Here is a 17,049-nt window from a genome sequence, read left to right as displayed (position 1 = left end):
GAGTGAAAAAGTTGGCTTAAAGCTCAACATTCAGAAAACTAAGATCATGGCATCCGGTCCCATCACTTCATGGGAAATAGATGGGGAAACAGTGACTGACTTTATGTTTTTGGGCTCCAAAATCACTGCGGATGGTGACTGCAGCCATGAAATTAAAAGACGCTTACTCCTTGGAAGGAAAGTTATGACCAACCTGGACAGTATATTAAAAAGCAGAGACATTACTTTGCCAACAAAGGTCCGTCTAGTCAAGGCTATGGTTCTTCCAGTGGTCATGTATGGATGTGAGAGTTGGACTATAAAGAAAGCTGAGCGCCGAAGAATTGATGCTTTTGAACTGTGGTGTTGGAGAAGACTCTTGAGAGTCCCTTGGACTGCAAGGAGATCCAACCAATCCATCCTAAAGGAAATTAGTCCTGGTGTTCATTGGAAAGATTGATCTTGAAGCTGAAACTCCAATACTTTGGCCACCTGATGCGAAGAGCTGACTCATCTGAAAAGACCCTGATGCTGGGCAAGATTGAGGGCAGGAGGAAAAGGGGACGGCAGAGGATGAGATGGCTGGATGGCATCACCAACTCAATGGACAGAAGTTTGGGTAGACTTTGGGAGTTGGTGATAGACAGGGAGGCCTGGCGTGCTGCAGTCCATTGGGTCTCATAGAGTCAGACATGACTGAGAGACTAAACTGAAACTGATGCTAAGTGAAATAAGTCAGAGAAACACATATATTGATGATACATCACTTAAATGTGTAATCTAAAAAAATACAAAACTAGTGAATACAACAAAAAAGACTCACATTCATAGAGAACTAGTGGTTACCAGGAGGGAGATGGAAAGGAGGAAGGGCAATTTACGGGTAGAGGATTTAGAGGTACAAACTATTATGTATAAAATATGCTACAAGGATGTAATTTACAACACAGGGAATATAGCCAATATTTTATAACTATAAATGAAGTATCAGTTCAGTTCAGTTCAGTGGCTGTCGTGTCCAACTCTTTGCGACCCCATGAACTGCAGCATGCCAGGCCTCCCTGTCCATCACCAACTCCTGGAGTTCACTCAAACTCATGTCCATCGAGTTGGTGATGCCATCCAGCCATCTCATCCTCTGTCGTCCCCTTCTCCTCCTGCCCCCAATCCCTCCCAGAATCAGAGGCTTTTCCAATGAGTCAACTCTTCACACGAGGTGGCCAAAGTATTGGAGTTTCAGATTTAGCATCAGTCCTTCCAATGAACACCCAGGACTGATCTCCTTTAGAATAGACTGGTTGGATACCTTTAAAAATAATAAACCACTATATTGTACACCTGTAACATTTGATACTGTACATCAACTATACTTCAAGAAAAATTTTTTTTAAAGAATACAGATAAACACTGTCAAAATAAAACTTTTTTCTAGCACTCAGGAAATTAACTGAAGGATTGTGATAATCCAAGCTATGCTTACTCAAGAAACCTGTTATCTTAGCAAGAACAGCAAGCTTTGTAGGCTGTTAACTTGCCCTAATGCAATCTCTCATCTCCAGCTCCAGATAAGCCTTGAAAACCAAAATCTTGCTACTATGGTAGCTGTGAAACCCCAAAACCAAGCAGATACTGGAGAGCCAGAATACACTTGGATTCCTCCCCTCCCCAAGCACTAGAAAACTCTCTTAACTATTTCACCCGCATGGCAGCTTGCTAGAAAAACTGCATTCTTCAGGCTTTATTTGACAACTCAGAGCTCTCTCAATGTGTATAGTCCTATCTGCAGCGTATTTGTTGAAAATAGTCAATAGCAACTGTTTAACATTGCAGTTTCTGAAACAGATTTTACTAGTTGCAGCTAATAAAGAGGGTGACCAAAATACTTAAAAGGAAAAACTGAGGAGTGAAATATCCGTAAGGGGCTTTGAAAAACTCTGCAACCTCCCTGGGAATTTAGAAGGCTACGCACACATGTGGAGCTGTGTGAACTGCACAGAAGACCTAACAAGGCCCTAATAATTCACTTCTGGGTGACCTTGAAGCTTTGCCTACACACACAAAGCTACCCCCTCCACACACACACACACACAAAGCCCCTCAGCAAAAGCTGAACAGAGACCTACTGGCTCAAAGCATTTAAAGAAATCTCTGGCCAATCAATAACTGACCACCAAGCTAGCTGAGCAGACTTCAAAAGAACAGAGACTGAACAGAATCAACCCAGGAAAGTCACTAAAGTAACAAATAACAACACCAACAACAGAGCAAAACAAATCCCGGAGGGTAGGAAGGACTATGGTTTTCTTAACTGTCACATTATTGAAAATATCTAGTTTCCAACAAAAAATTGTAAGACATACAAAGGAACAGGGAAGCATGACCCATACACAGGAAAAAAGTCAACAGAAACTGTCTCTGAAGAAGTCGAGATGTTGGTCTTATGGACAAAGACCTTAAATCAGCCATTAAAAATATTTCAAAGAACTAAAGGAAGTTATGTATAAAGAATTATAGGAAAGTTTGGGTCACATTTTATATTTTCTATATAAATGTATATATTTAATACATTTATATATAATAATTTTGTATTTACATAAAAATATAATACATTTTATATTCTCTACTTAGAGTATAAAAATGAAGAGACAAATTATAAAAACAATCAAATAAAAAGCTGGCATTTCCATATGAAAATGATATTCCCATCCAATGCAATTAAAAAATACAAAAAGTGTAATACACATTTGAGTTGAAAAGAGCAATAAAAGAAATGAAAAATTTACTAGAGAAGATAAAAAGTACATTTGAACTGGCAAAAGAATCACTGAACTTGCAGACAGTTGAGATTCTCCACACTTAGGAAAAAACTTGGGCTTCCCAGGTGGCACTCGTGGTACTGAACCTGCCTGCCAAGGCAGGAGACACAAAAAACATGGATTCGATCCCAGGGCCAGGAAGATCCCCTGGAGGAGGGCATGATAACCCACTCCAGTATTTTTGCCTGGAGAATCCCTTGGACAGAGGAGCCTGGTGGGCTACAGTCCATAGGGTTGCAAAGAGCTGAACACAACTTAAGCCACTAAGCGCATGCGTGCACGCGCGCGCGCGCACACACACACACACACACACGCACGCGCACACACACACACACAGAAAAATGACAGAGAGCCTCAGAGATCTGTGGGACTACATCAGGTATGCCAACATATACATAATGTGAGTTTCCAAAGGAGAGGAGAGACAAAAAGGAGTGGAAAGAATATCTGAAAAAAATAATGACAAAAACTTCTCCAATTTGATGGAAAACATCAGTATGTGTATCTAAGAAGTTCAATAAACTTTAAGTTTAGGACAAAGCTGAAGAGATTCACACCTAGATGTTTCATAGCCAAACTGTTGAAAGACAGAAATCATGAAAGCAGCAAAAGGAAAACATTTCTTAGGTACAAAGTTTCCTGAACAAGTTTAATAGCTGACCTCTCATTAGAAACTGTGCAGGCCAGTGGGTAGGATGATATGGTCACAGTGATGAAAGAGAAAGACTGTCATCTAGCAGAAGTACCCTTCAAAAAATGAAGGAGAGCTAGGTGAGGTGGGAAAAAAGAAACTTAAGATATTCCTAGATAAAGGAAAACTCAAAGAATTCATCACTAGCAGACCTGCCCTGTAAGAAACACTAAAGTTATTTCATTTCAGGCTGAAACGAAAAAACAACAGACAGTAACTCAAATTCACACTAAGCAATAAAGGTAGCTATGTAAGTGAACACAAAAGATAATAAAAAATGTATATTTGTAACTCTTTTCTTCTGTCTCATTTAAAGGACAGGTGCATAAAATTATTATACGATTGTATTGATGGGGGCTTCCCTGGTGGTCCAGTGGTTAAGAATCCGCTTTACAACATAAGGAACATTGGTTCCATCCCAGGTCCAGGAAGATGCTACATGCCATGGAACAACTAAGCCTGTGCCACAACAACTAAGTCAATGCTCTGAAGCCCACATGCCCTAGAGCCAGTGCTCTGCAACAGAGAAGTCACCACAGTGTAAAGCCCGCACACCACAACCAGAAAGTAGCCCCCACTCTCTGCAACTACAGAAAGCCTGCGAGCAGCAGCAACGACCCACCACAGCCCTCCAAAGTAAAATAAATAAATACATCTAAAAAATTATGTTGATGGGCTTGTAATGTATAAAGATATAATTTTTATAAATGGTTTTATACTAGAACTTTTTGTATATTAAAATTGAGATTAATCCAAACTAGACTGTTTTAAATTAAGATGTTAACTGTAATCCCTGTGGCAACCCCAAGCAAAGTAGCTTAAGTGTGTGTGTGTGTGTGTGTGTGTGTGTGTGTGTGTGGACAGATTCTTTACCGTCTGAGCCACCAGGGAATCCTAACTTACATACACACAAACGCATATATATACATACATACACATAAGAAACAACAGAATTAAAATAGTATACTAGAAAATAACTTTTCAGTATAAAATAAGGTAACTTTTTCAGCATAAAGGAAAAGTAGAGCAACATAAAAGCTTTCTGTTTCATACACAGAGAAAACAAAGAGCAAAACAGAAGATGTATTACGGTAACATAACCGTGTAGGTGGCCAAAGGACGCATTATATCTTGGCCTATAGTTCTCTGCTCAATGGGGAAGATCAATTTTCCCATATTTATATTCACCAGTACAACTTGGGGTACTGTGGACAAGTTACAGCAGCATCACAAGCCAAAGAAACTGGCGATTAGAATCCTCTGCCTCAGCCATGTCACAGACAGGCCCAGTACACTTCCTTGAATATACTCTATAAGCAGAAGAATCACTGAGAAAATAGGAAAAAGACAGACATAACAAGTATTTTTTTGAAGGCAATGAAGTATGTGATTAGTATCTGGACAGAAAACACTAGTTGCATCTCATTTCGAAGTGTCAGTTCCACTTGCTAATTCAACTATGAATATCATCCTTGGGGCTTCCCAGGTAGTGCTAGTGGTAAAGAGCCCACCTGCCAGTGTAAGACACATAAGAGACACTGGTTCAATCCCTGGGTCAGGAAGATCCCCTGGAGGAGGGTATGGCAACCCACTCCAGTATTCTTGCCTAGAGAATCCCATGGATTGGGATTCTGGTGGGCTACAGTCCATGGGGTTGCAGAGAGTCAGACAGGGCTGAGTGACAAAGCACAGCACACAGCACATCCTTTACCTACAAATATGAGTTTAAACCTTGTTTCTTCACTTGTGTCCTCACCTATATAAATCTATTATGGCGCTTATGCTATACATATGTTTATACACACTGGAATCACATCATATATGTGTCTTATTTACTAGATAGAAAGGGATTAAGGGAGGATGGGAAGAGACACACATAGAGGAGACTAAGTGAATAATATGAGAACACAAATGATACCAGTGTGATCAGTCAACAAATTTATCCTCTATACTATGAGACATACAAATCTGTTGTTCCTTAGTCTCTCAGTTCCTATATGCCTCTAACTGCAGAAGCAGCTCTTATTGAGAGAGGTTAACTAAGTATGATCTTACTGTTTAAAAGATACAGTTAAGAGTTTTCGTAAAACACGGCCCTGATCGCAGACCAAGAGTTTCAACTAGAGCTCAACTGAGGAGATTGTGATGTTGGAAAACTAAGCTGTTGGACTTATAGAAAGATGTGTGGTGGATTTCATGCAATTTAAGAGCCTGTCAGAGAAATTCTGCCTGTTAGGTTTTAATCTCATACCCTTAGTTTCAGACCCTAACACCCTGTAAGATGCAGCATCACTGTCTCTATCTTCACACCTACAGTGTGAGCTCCTTGAACACACACATCATGTCTTTTTATTCTTCCTATTCTTAATGCCTAGAAGAGAGCCTGAAATACACGGGGTGTTTGATACATATTAGATTAGCGTGTGTGGTTTAATTTTAAAAATGTTTATTTTGATCTTTGCACCTGATTCCTTATACATAGTTCTTATAACATTTAGTATCTCCTGAGCATCCTGATAGCAGTATCTTTCATTATTCATAATGAACCCCTTTTGACCATACCTGAGTTTATGCTAATGAGAAGACTCTTGGTGGGGTTGCTAGACAGCTTCAAAATGGAGGCTGGTTACCCAGGAATCAACCGTATCATTAGAGTGTTGAAACTTTCAACTTCATCTTACCCATCTCATCTCCAGGTTAAATCACTGATGGCCAATGATTTAATCAGTCACGCTTTTTTAAGAAAACGTCAATAAAAACTCTTGAACAATGAGGCTTTGGGAAGTTTCCTAATTGGTGGTGCATGCCAACTCCATGGAGATAGAGGCACCCGAGTTCAGGAGCCTTCTGAAACGTGCCCTATGTATCTTTTCATCAGGCTACTCATTTGTATCCTTTTGAATAAACCACTTTACTAGCGTGTGAGATGAGTGCAATTGTGCAGTAGTTTGAGCATTCTTTGGCATTGCCTTTCTTTGGGATTGGAATGAAAACTGACCTTTTCCAGTCTTGTGGCCACTGCTGAGTTTTCCAAATTTGCTGGCATATTGAGTGCAGCACTTTCACAGCATCATCTTTCAGGATTTGGAATAGCTCAACTGGAATTCTATCACCTCCACTAGCTTTGTTCGTAGTGATGCTTTCTAAGGCCCACTTGACATCACATTCCAGGATGTCTGGCTCTAGGTCAGTGATCACACCATCGTGATTATCTGGGTCGTGAAGATCTTTTTTGTACAGTTCTTCTGTGTATTCTTGCCATCTCTTCTTAATATCTTCTGCTTCTGTTAGGTCCATACCATTTCTGTCCTTTTTATCGAGCCCATCTTTGCATGAAATGTTCCTTTGGTAAAGACACTTACTCCTTGGAAGGAAAGTTATGACCAACGCAGATAGCATATTCAAAAGCAGAGACATTATTACTTTGCCAACAAAGGTTCGTCTAGTCAAGGCTATGGTTTTTCCTGTGGTCATGTATGGATGTGAGAGTTGGACTCTGAAGAAGGCTGAGCGTCGAAGAATTGATGCTTTTGAACTGTGGTATTGGAGAAGACTCTTGAGAGTCCCTTGGACTGCAAGGAGATCCAACCAGTCCATTCTGAAGGAGATCAGCCCTGGGATTTCTTTGGAAGGAATGATGTTAAAGCTGAAACTCCAGTACTTTGGCCACCTTATGCGAAGAGTTGACTCATTGGAAAAGACTGATGCTGGGAGGGATTGGGGGCAGGAGGAGAAGGGGCCGACAGAGGATGAGATGGCTGGATGGCATCACTGACTTGATGGATGTGAGTCTGAGTGAACTCCGGGAGTTGGTGATGCACACGGAGGCCTGGCGTGCTGCGATTCATGGGTTCGCAAAGAGTCGGACACGACTGAGCGACTGATCTGATCTGATCTGAAATAAACCACATTAAGCATAACACTTTCCTTAAATTTGTAAGTTATTATAGCCATTTATTGAACCTGAAAGGGACTTGAGAGAGGGATTATGGAAATCTAATCTGTAGTTGGCTGAACATAAGTGAAGGTAGCCTGGGGACCCCATTCATGGCTGAGGAGTGAGGACAGTCTTACGTGATTGATCCCTTACTCTGTGGAGTCTGCACAAACTTCAGGTAGTGTCACAACTGAATTAAATTATAGAACATCCAAAGTTGATGTCAGAAAATTGAGAATGTATGGTTAGAAAGCAGAAACAACAGGATTTTTTTCGTACTGGGTAACATCTACAAGGGTTTTCAAAAACGGAGTCTAGTAGAAATTTGACTGCTTTTTTCTCCTTATAAAGATTGCTTTTCAAATGCTAATGAAGATATTCATAATGTCCTCCTATTCCCCACCTGTTTGCTAAGGAGTACAAGAGACTGAATTAAGGACCACTTTTCCATAGTAACAGCAGTAAAATAACCAACTCCTATTTCCCTGGTAGATCAACTGGTAAAGAATCTGCCTGCAATGCAGGAGACCCTGGTTCAATTCCTAGGTTGGGAAGATTTGCTGAAGAAGGGATAGGCTACCCACTCCAGTATTCTTGGGCTTCCCTGGTGGCTCAGATGGTAAAGAATCTGCCTGCAATGTGGGAGACCTGGGTTCGATCCCAGGTTGGGAAGATCCCCTGGAGAAGGGAAAGGCTACCCACTCCAGTATTCTGGCCTGGAGAATTCCATGGACAGAAGAGCCTGCAAGGCTACAGTCCATGGGGTTGCAGAGAGTCGGACATGACTGAGTGACTTTCACTTCACTTCACTTGCTGTTGATTATTTTAGGGCTTCCCTGGTAGCTCAGATGGTAAAGAATTCACCTGCAATGCAGGAGACCTGGGTTCAATCCCTGGGTCAGGAAGATCCCCTGGATAAGGGAATGGCAACCCATTCCAGTATTCTTGCCTGAAGAATTCCATGGCCTGCAAGGCTACAGTCCATGGGGTTGCAAAAAAGCATATATAAACAAATTCTGTTATGATTAATATGTCAAAAATCTGATGAAATGGCATGCCCAACATCCATATGTAATTTAGTTTGCAAATATTATTACAGAAAGGAAATCAGTAATCACCTTTACTTTCACAGTGACAGTGAGCCTCAGCCTGGATCCTACTTCACACACCATGGTATACCATCATACTATTCTAAAAACCCTAGCCTTAAAAAATTAAACTGCTAACAGTGGTTTCAAGCTACACTTCCCAAGAAAATGTGCACCTTTCAAACTAAACATCATAAAAATAACTAGTACTTATTAACTTGCTAAAAATATAATTCTGACTTATAAAACCAATGTTTTAGTTTTCAATGTTTTAGCCAGAATGGTCAAACATATTAATCCTTACAGTATTTCAACTGAAAGGTAAATAATCCAAGGTCTTGAAGTAAAATTAATAATCCAATTTACAATCTGAAAATTCAAATCAGATGATCTAAAGCAGTATTAATAGCTAATCAAGATAAACTTATCGTCCAGTAAACTTTGTATATAAATGCCTGAATTTTTTTTCAAAGGCACATAACTAAAATGTTACAAATAATGAGATTATGCAAATCTAGTAAGTTTCTCAAGCATACTTTATGGTAGCTACACACTCAAGGACCGTAAAGTTTTACTTGTCTACAAGAAAGTAAAAAGACAATTTAAGGAATAAGAGAAAGTATCTGGAACTTGTATTTAGAATAAATAGTCTTGCAACTCAATAATAAAAAGACAAATAACCCAATTTTCAAAGAGGCAAAGGATCTGAATAGACATTTCCCAAAGAAACCGTAAAAATGGCCAATAAGTACAAGACGCTCAACCTTAGTAGCCACTAGTGAAATACAAATCAAAACCATAATTAAATATTACTTTACACCCACTAGAACAGCTATAATCAAAGAGTCAGACAATAACAAATGTTACGGAGAAACTGGAAACCTCAACGTACTGCTGATGGAAATGTTAACCGGTGTGGTTGATGTGAAATGTAGTCAGGCAGTTCTTCAAAATGTTAAACACAGGATTATCACATGACTAGCAATTCTACTCCTATATACATGCTCAAGATAAATACAAATAAATATCCACACAAAAACTTGCACATAAATGCTCATAGCAGCATTATTCGTAATAGCCAAAAGGTAGTAATAACCCAAATGTTACTCATTTGATGAATGAATAAATATAGTGTGGAACCCATACAATGGAATATTTATTTGGCCATAAAAAGGAATGAAATACTGATAAATGGTACAACATGGATGAACCTTGAAAACCTTTTGTTAAGTTAAAGAAGTCAGACACACAAAAATCACATATTGTATGATTCCATTTTTGTGAAATGTCTAAGGCTTCCCAGGTGGCACTAGTGGTAAAGAATCTGCCTGCAAATGCAGAAGGTGCAAGATACGTGGATTTGGTCCCTGAGTTAAGAAGAGCTCCTGGAGTAGGAAATGGCAACCCACTCCAGTATTTTTGCCTGGAAAATTCCAGGGAAGAGGAGCCTGGTGGGCTATAGTTCATGGAGCCGCAAAGCTGTTACTACATATTTTTAATTGAAATATAGTTAATTTACATTATGTTGTTACATATATATTTTAACCTATCCGTACTCATTTTCTTTGGAGGTCTCTAATGAGAAGACCTAAAGAGTGAGGGCAGAAGGTGAACGGGGTGACAGAGGATGAGAAGGTTGAATGGCATCACTGACTCAATGGATACGAGTTTGAGCAAACTTTGGGGGATAGTGAAGAACAGGAAAGCTTGGCATGCTGCAGTCCATGGGGCTGCAAAGAGTCGGACACGACTGAGTGACTCTCACTCACTTTTCATCATAGAAATAAATTATGAATAAAATGAGAAATACAAACATTAGCCACTAAAACCACTTACACATCTTTATTTCCACATAAAGATACACTTCATACTGAATCTTGAATCACTTCATACTGAATCTTGAATCAAGATTCTATCAAATTATAGAGAGATGTTCTATTTAAACTGATCATTACTGAAACAGGTAAAGAAATTAAACATTAAAACAGAACTGTCGATGTAAGAAAGTTCTTTTTATCAGACAGTAAATAAACTCATAGTAAACTAAACTATTCACTGTATTTAATATTTACTCTCTCAAAAGGTAGAAGCAGTATAGCCTTCTCCCGATCCTTAACTCTCTTTCTCCCAAATACCCACAACTTAATTCATATACATATGAATAAAAAGTTTTCTTAGGACGGTGTTTAGTTATTTAAGAGTGCATGCATGCTACCAAACTGATATGACTAGTTAGTTCTACTAAGCATACAACTGGTCACATGGGCACCCAAATAAGGAGAAGGAGAAGTTATAAATCATGAAGATTGGGAGTCCAAAATTTTGGGCAGAAAAATATTACCAAACCTATCAAAAATAAAGCAACCAGAGTCAGTGGAGTGACATCTTTAAAGTATTAAAAGGAAAAACTGAATTTTAGTGGTTACTCCAGAATCTGGGCTTCCCAGTGGAAAAGAATCCACCTGCCAATGAAGGAGACTTGGGTTTGATCCCTGGGTCAGAAAGACACCCTGGAGAAGCAAATGGTAAGCCACTCCAGTGTTTCTGTCTGAAAAACCCCCACGGACGGAGGAGCTTGGAGTGCTACAGTTCATGGTGTTACAAAGCGTCAGACACAACTTAGTGACTGAACAACAACCGGAGTTTGTGTTATACATTTAAACATAACCTACACCAACCATTAAATAACACTACAGACGCACTTCACGGATAGTGCTTTATATAATAGTTTTCCAAGTTTTTAATAATGGTATTCCAAATTCTTCCCTCTTTTCCCTTATAACATTGCTAACGTTCATTTCCCTTCTCCAAAATCTATAATTACCCACTACGCTGCTTCTATTATTATTTTGAACAGTTATCTACTATGTCAATTAAGAACAAGAAAACAAAAGATTTTACCTTCACTTGTCCTTCTATAATGCTCTTCCTTTCTAAACATTTCACTCCACTCTCTTCTTGCTTGCATGGTTTATGAAAAGAAATCCAATATAACTCTTAGCAATTTGAAAATGATATGAGTAAGTGTAGATTTGCTATTTATCATATTTGGTGTCTTCTAATCTTCCTGGACTGGTGATTTGGTGTCTTGTCATTAATTTTGAAAAATTCTCAGCCATTATTACTTCAAATACTTCCTTTGTACCTTCCTCTAGTCCATCAAAGGCATTCTTCACTTCTATTACAATGTTTTTGATTTCCATTATTTCCCTTTCTTTCTTAAGAGTTTCTATCTCTCTACTTACGTTACCCTTCTGTTTTTACATGCTATCGACTTTTCTAATTAGATCTCTTAGTATATTAATCAGTTTAATTTTAAATTCCCAGTCTGACAATTCCAAAATCTGTGCCATATTTTACTAGTAGTAAAGCTGTGTTTACTGTAGTTACAGGTATCAGAGGCTAAAATTTCCTCTAAGGTCCTTATTTTTGTGTTTCCTATCATCTTTTGAGTTCCCTAGAAACTCCTTTGGCAATGGCACCCCACTTCAGTACTTTTGCCTAGAAAATCCTATGGACAGAGGAGCCTGGTAGGCTTGCAGTCCATGGAGTCGCTAAGAGTCTGACACAACCGAGCGAATTCACTTTCACTTTTCACTTTCATGCATTGGAGAAGGAAATGGCAACGCACTCCAGCGTTCTTGCCTGGAGAATCCCAGGTACAGGGGAGCCTGGTGGGCTGCTGTCTCTGGGGTCGCACAGAGTTGGACACAACTGAAGCGACTTAGCAGCAGCAGAAACTCCTTTTAAAGTGCAAACCTTGTAGTTTTTCCACCTGTAATCCTCTGTTACTATACAGGAGCCCCACTGAGGTGGTGGTAAGATAAAAGGGGTGAGAAAAGTATTCTCTAATCCGATGGTTAGGTCTGAGTTTTCAAGTGGCCCTGTGTGCCTGGCTGTGGCCTTCGCAAATGCCTCTCAGCCTTTTTCCCCCTCTTCGATGAGGCAATAAGACTGGACAGAGCTGAAGTTGGGGATTTCCCTTTCCCTAGGCTGGTTAGGCTCTAGTAGTTTCCCTCTTTGGGCAGGGAGAGCCTGTCTCAAAGGCGATGGCAACCCACTCCATTTCTTGCCTGGAAAATCCCATGGACAGAGGAGCCTGGTAAGCTGCAGTCCATGGGGTCACTAGGAGTCGGACACAACTGAGTGACTTCACTTTCCCTTTTCCCTTTCATGCACTGGAGAAGGAAATGGCAACCCACTCCAGTGTTCTTGCCTGGAGAATCCCAGGGACGGGGGAAGCCTGGTGGGCTGCCGTCTATGGGGTTGCACTGAGTCAGACATGACTGAAGCAACTTAGCAGCAGCAGCAGCCTGTTTCAAAATGGTTTCTATTTCACTGCCCCTGTTGGAGGCAGAAAAGGACTTGCTCCTCCCATATTCTTCACTGTGAGAACCTGACAGAGCTCGAGGAAGAAAAACTCCACAGAAGTGTGAGACCCCCTTCCCTAAAACTGAGCCCCCGGGAATGTTTAACTCTCAAGCTAATCTGCACTCAGCTTCTGGAAGTTCATCAGTTACGGTTTAAGTTTTCCTACCAGTTCCTGGCTCCATCAGCTTCTGCCCCTGGGAAGCTGGGATTCTCCATATTTGTCTGTCTCTCCAGTTTTCAGGGTATTGGTGAGCAGAGATGTTGATGTTTAGTTTGTTCAACTTTGTCCTTGTGAGTACAAGAATGACAACTTCATGTCTGAGTGAAAACCAGATTTCTTATGTCCTTCTGATATGTTCCCATCATTACTTAACACCATGTAATGTTTCTGGAGCAATAATATATTCCAGGCTCATCTTGTACATTCTCTGCCCCTGCCATGGAATCAGCTATCTCTCAAAGGTTCATTTAGTGAGAATCTTATTTGGAAATCAAGATCTGGGAGTAGGTATGCTCATTGCTATTGCTATGAGGGTGTCATTAACTGCAGAACCTTTAAGCAAACAGAGCTAGCGAATTTATATATTTATACACACCACTATATTTGTCTTTCTCTTTGCCCCCTCCTCTCTCTCCTATCTACAACCTACTTATCTAACCTCCTCTTATAAAAGCTGAGTTCATACTGACATCCCTAATTCCAAACTAATACCCCCAGAGACATTCTAAAGTGAAGTTGCTCAGTCGTGTCCGACTCTTTGCAACCCCGAGGACTATAGCCTACCAGGCTCCTCCATCCACAGGATTCTCCAGGCAAGAATACTGGAGCGGGTTGCCATTTCCTTCTTCAGGGAATCTTCCCGATCCAGGGACCGAACCTGGGTCTCCCGCATTGCAGGCAGACGCTTTAACCTCTGAGCAACCAGGGAAGTCCCTAGTTGTCCCCATTTCCATGTTTCTCTCTTGTCCAAAAGTTAGAAACCTGGCTCCCATTTTCCTAAATATATTTACCTGTCTTCAAAAACTTAGAAAATGTAAAAAGTAGTTTCAGAATTACTAGACATTTCAACTGAGAAAGGCATACCTCCTAACTAGAATTCAGTATTTGTTAACTGTTATTTTCTGGGAGGAGCAGGGGAAGAGTCATAAAATTTCCATTTGGTGCAAGACACAAATACTGGAACTTAATTTTGACAAATATGTGTATCTTCATGAAGTTATGGAACATTTCCCATTTTCATCAACCCCAAAATTCCCCTGTGCCACTTTTCAGTCAATCCCCATGTCCTCTGAGGAAATCAGTATTCTAATTTTTCACAATAGTTTTGTCTAGCACTTCATAAAAGTGAAATCACGCTGTACATATCTCTTTTGTGCTTGAGTTCTTTTGCTCAGCACAGTGATTTTGATATTCATCCATAACATCACATGTCAGTAGCCAATTCCTTTTTATTGCTCCATAGTAAGTCCTTGTATGGGTATTTCTCAGTTTACCCATTTAATATATGAAACGAGAGATTCAAGGTGCCTAAAGTCACACATTCAACTGGCTGAGAAGTCCAAGGACCTCAGAACCTGAAGAACTCTATGTTCTTGATTCTTAGTCTGATGTTCTTTTCACTTTATCAAACCACCACTTCAAACAAGCTAAAAAAACAACAAAAACTGAGGGGTTATATTTTTTATCAAATAAATTTAGTGATTAAAAGGAAGTACCCATTCACAGTAAACATTGATGTTTCTTCAATAATCCACACTTCTTCCTAATCTTTACTTCTGCCAATGCTGATTGTAAATTTACCTAGCATTTCTCAAATATCTCCTGTATTACCAACCTATATTCTGTCCTAAATGAGAATCACTTATATGTTCACTGATGTCTCCTATTTAATCTTATCAGTTGCCAAGAGGAGTACTCTAACTCTAGCATTTCCAGACAATTATCAGCCTTTCACATCTCTTCTCAAAACTGTCAAATCATCCATTTCTATTTAGAAAATGTATCAATCTTTATTTTTTTTATTTTTTTATTTTACAATATTGTATTGGTTTTGCCATACATTGACATGAATCTGCCATGTGTTCCCCATCCTGAACCCCTCTCCTACCTCCCTCCCCATCCCATCCCTCTGGGTCATCCCAGTGCACCAGCCCCAAGCATCCTGTATCCTGTATTGAACCTGGACTGGTGATTCATTTCATATATGATAATTTACATGTTTCAATGCCATTCTCCCAAACCATCCCACCCTCGCCCTCTCCCACAGAGTCCAAAAGACTGTTCTATACATCTTTGTCTCTTTTGGTGTCTCATATACAGGGTTATCGTTACCATCTTTCTAAATTCCATATATATGCGTTAGTATACTATATTGGTGTTTCTCTTTCTGGCTTACTTTACTCTGTATAAATAGGCTCCAGTTTCAGCCACCTCATTAGAACTGATTCAAATGTATTCTTTTTAATGGCTGAGTAATACTCCATTGTGTATATGTACCACTGCTTTCTTATCCATTCATCTGCTGATGGACATCTAGGTTGCTTCCATGTCCTGGCTATTATAAACAGTGCTGCGATGAACATTGGGGTACACGTGTCTCTTTCCATTCTGGTTTCCTCGGTGTGTATGCCCAGTAGTGGGACTGCTGGGTCATATGGCAGTTCTATTTCCAGTTTTTTAAGGAATCTCCACACTGTTCTCCATAGTGGCTGTACTAGTTTGCATGCCCACCAACAGTGTAAGAGGGTTCCCTTTTCTCCACACCCTCTCCAGCATTTATTGCTTGTAGACTTTTGGATAGCAGCCATTCTGACTGGCGTGAAGTGGTACCTCACAGTGGTTTTGATTGCATTTCTCTGATAATGAGTAATGTTGTTCCATCTCTCTTTAAAACATATCATAAAAGGCAGTTCTTCAATCCATAGTCTTTAAGTTCCTTCTCAGAGCACAATTAACTTTGTTATTCAGACTGAAGGATGAGAACTTTTCTGTACTACCAAATGCTACCCCTTTCCCCTCCTGATGGTCTATGGTGGCACAACACAAGGTGACCCTGGATCTCTTCCCCAAAATCTGGGACGTCCCTGGCAGTCCAGTGGTTAGGACCTGGCACTTTAACTGCTGAACCAGGTTCAGTGCCTGGTTGGGGAACTTAAGATCCTTCCTACACTTGGCTGCAGTGGCTGCAATGTAAGTTGGTGCAGCCACCATGGAAAACAGTAGGGAGGTTCCTCAAGAAACGAAAAAGAGAACTGCCATATGATTCAGCAATCCCACTCCTGGGCATATTTCCAACAAAACTATAATTCAAAAAGATATATGCACCCCTATCTGCATAGCGCTATTCAAAATAGCTAAAACGTGGAAACAACCTAAATGACAGATGAATGGATGATGATGTGTTGTATGTGTATATGCAGGGAAACCCACATGGGCTTCCCTGGTGGCTCAGACAGTAAAGAATCTGCCTGCAGTGCAGGAGATTCAGGTTCAGTCCCTAGGTTGGGAAGATGTCCTGGAGAAGGGAATGGTAACCCACTCCAGTATTCTAGTCTGTAGAACTCCATGGACAGAGGAGCCTGGAGAGCTACATACCGTCCATGGGGTCACAATGAGTTGGACACAACTGAACACTCAGGCATACACACACACATACATACACAATGAAACACTACTGGGCCATAAAAAAGAATGAAATTATGTCATTGCAGAAACATGGATGGACCCAGAGATTACCATATTAAGTGAAGAAAGAAAGAAAGACAAATACCCTATGATATCACTTATATGTGGAATCTAAAATATGACACAAATGGGTTGATCTACTAAACAAACTCACAGACATAAAGAATAAACTTGTGGTTGCCAAAGGAGGGGAGTAGGGGAGGGATAAAGTGGGAGTTTGGGGTTAGCAGATGCAAACTAGTAAACACAGAATGGATAACCAACAAGGTCCTACTATACAGCACAGGGAACTATATTCAATAACCTGTGATAAACAATAACAAAAAATTATATATATATATATATATATATATATATATATCTGAATCAGTTTGCTGTACAGCAGAAATTAAAACACATTGTAAATCAACTATAATTTAAGAAAAAAATTAAAATAATTAATGGTATTAATTCAGAAATTGGCATATTAAAGTTACCCTTAC

General features: G+C 39.9%; 1 protein-coding gene across 17 annotated transcripts in view; it reads right to left on the bottom strand.

Moving 5' to 3' along the window:
* Window positions 1-17,049, bottom strand: part of REV3L (REV3 like, DNA directed polymerase zeta catalytic subunit) — a 177,994-nt gene that overhangs the window by 126,383 nt on the left and 34,562 nt on the right. For 4 of the 17 annotated variants that reach the window (XM_086317277.1, XM_086317269.1, XM_086317276.1 and 1 more), the window contains one exon: window positions 6,049-7,381. The exons of 10 other annotated variants lie outside the window; for them this stretch is intronic. The gene's annotated coding sequence lies outside the window, so the exon portion shown is untranslated. The remainder of the gene's footprint in view (window positions 1-6,048; window positions 7,382-17,049) is intronic. 3 more of the 17 variants (XM_086317268.1, XM_086317275.1, XM_086317270.1) reach the window with 1 other exon arrangement.

Source organism: Bos grunniens, chromosome 9 (assembly GCF_055505025.1).
Source record: "Bos grunniens cultivar Pamir isolate PY7600 chromosome 9, Bosgru_T2T1.0, whole genome shotgun sequence".
NCBI classification, from domain to species: Eukaryota; Metazoa; Chordata; class Mammalia; order Artiodactyla; family Bovidae; genus Bos; species Bos grunniens.
This window is presented reverse-complemented; position numbering and strand designations above follow the sequence as displayed.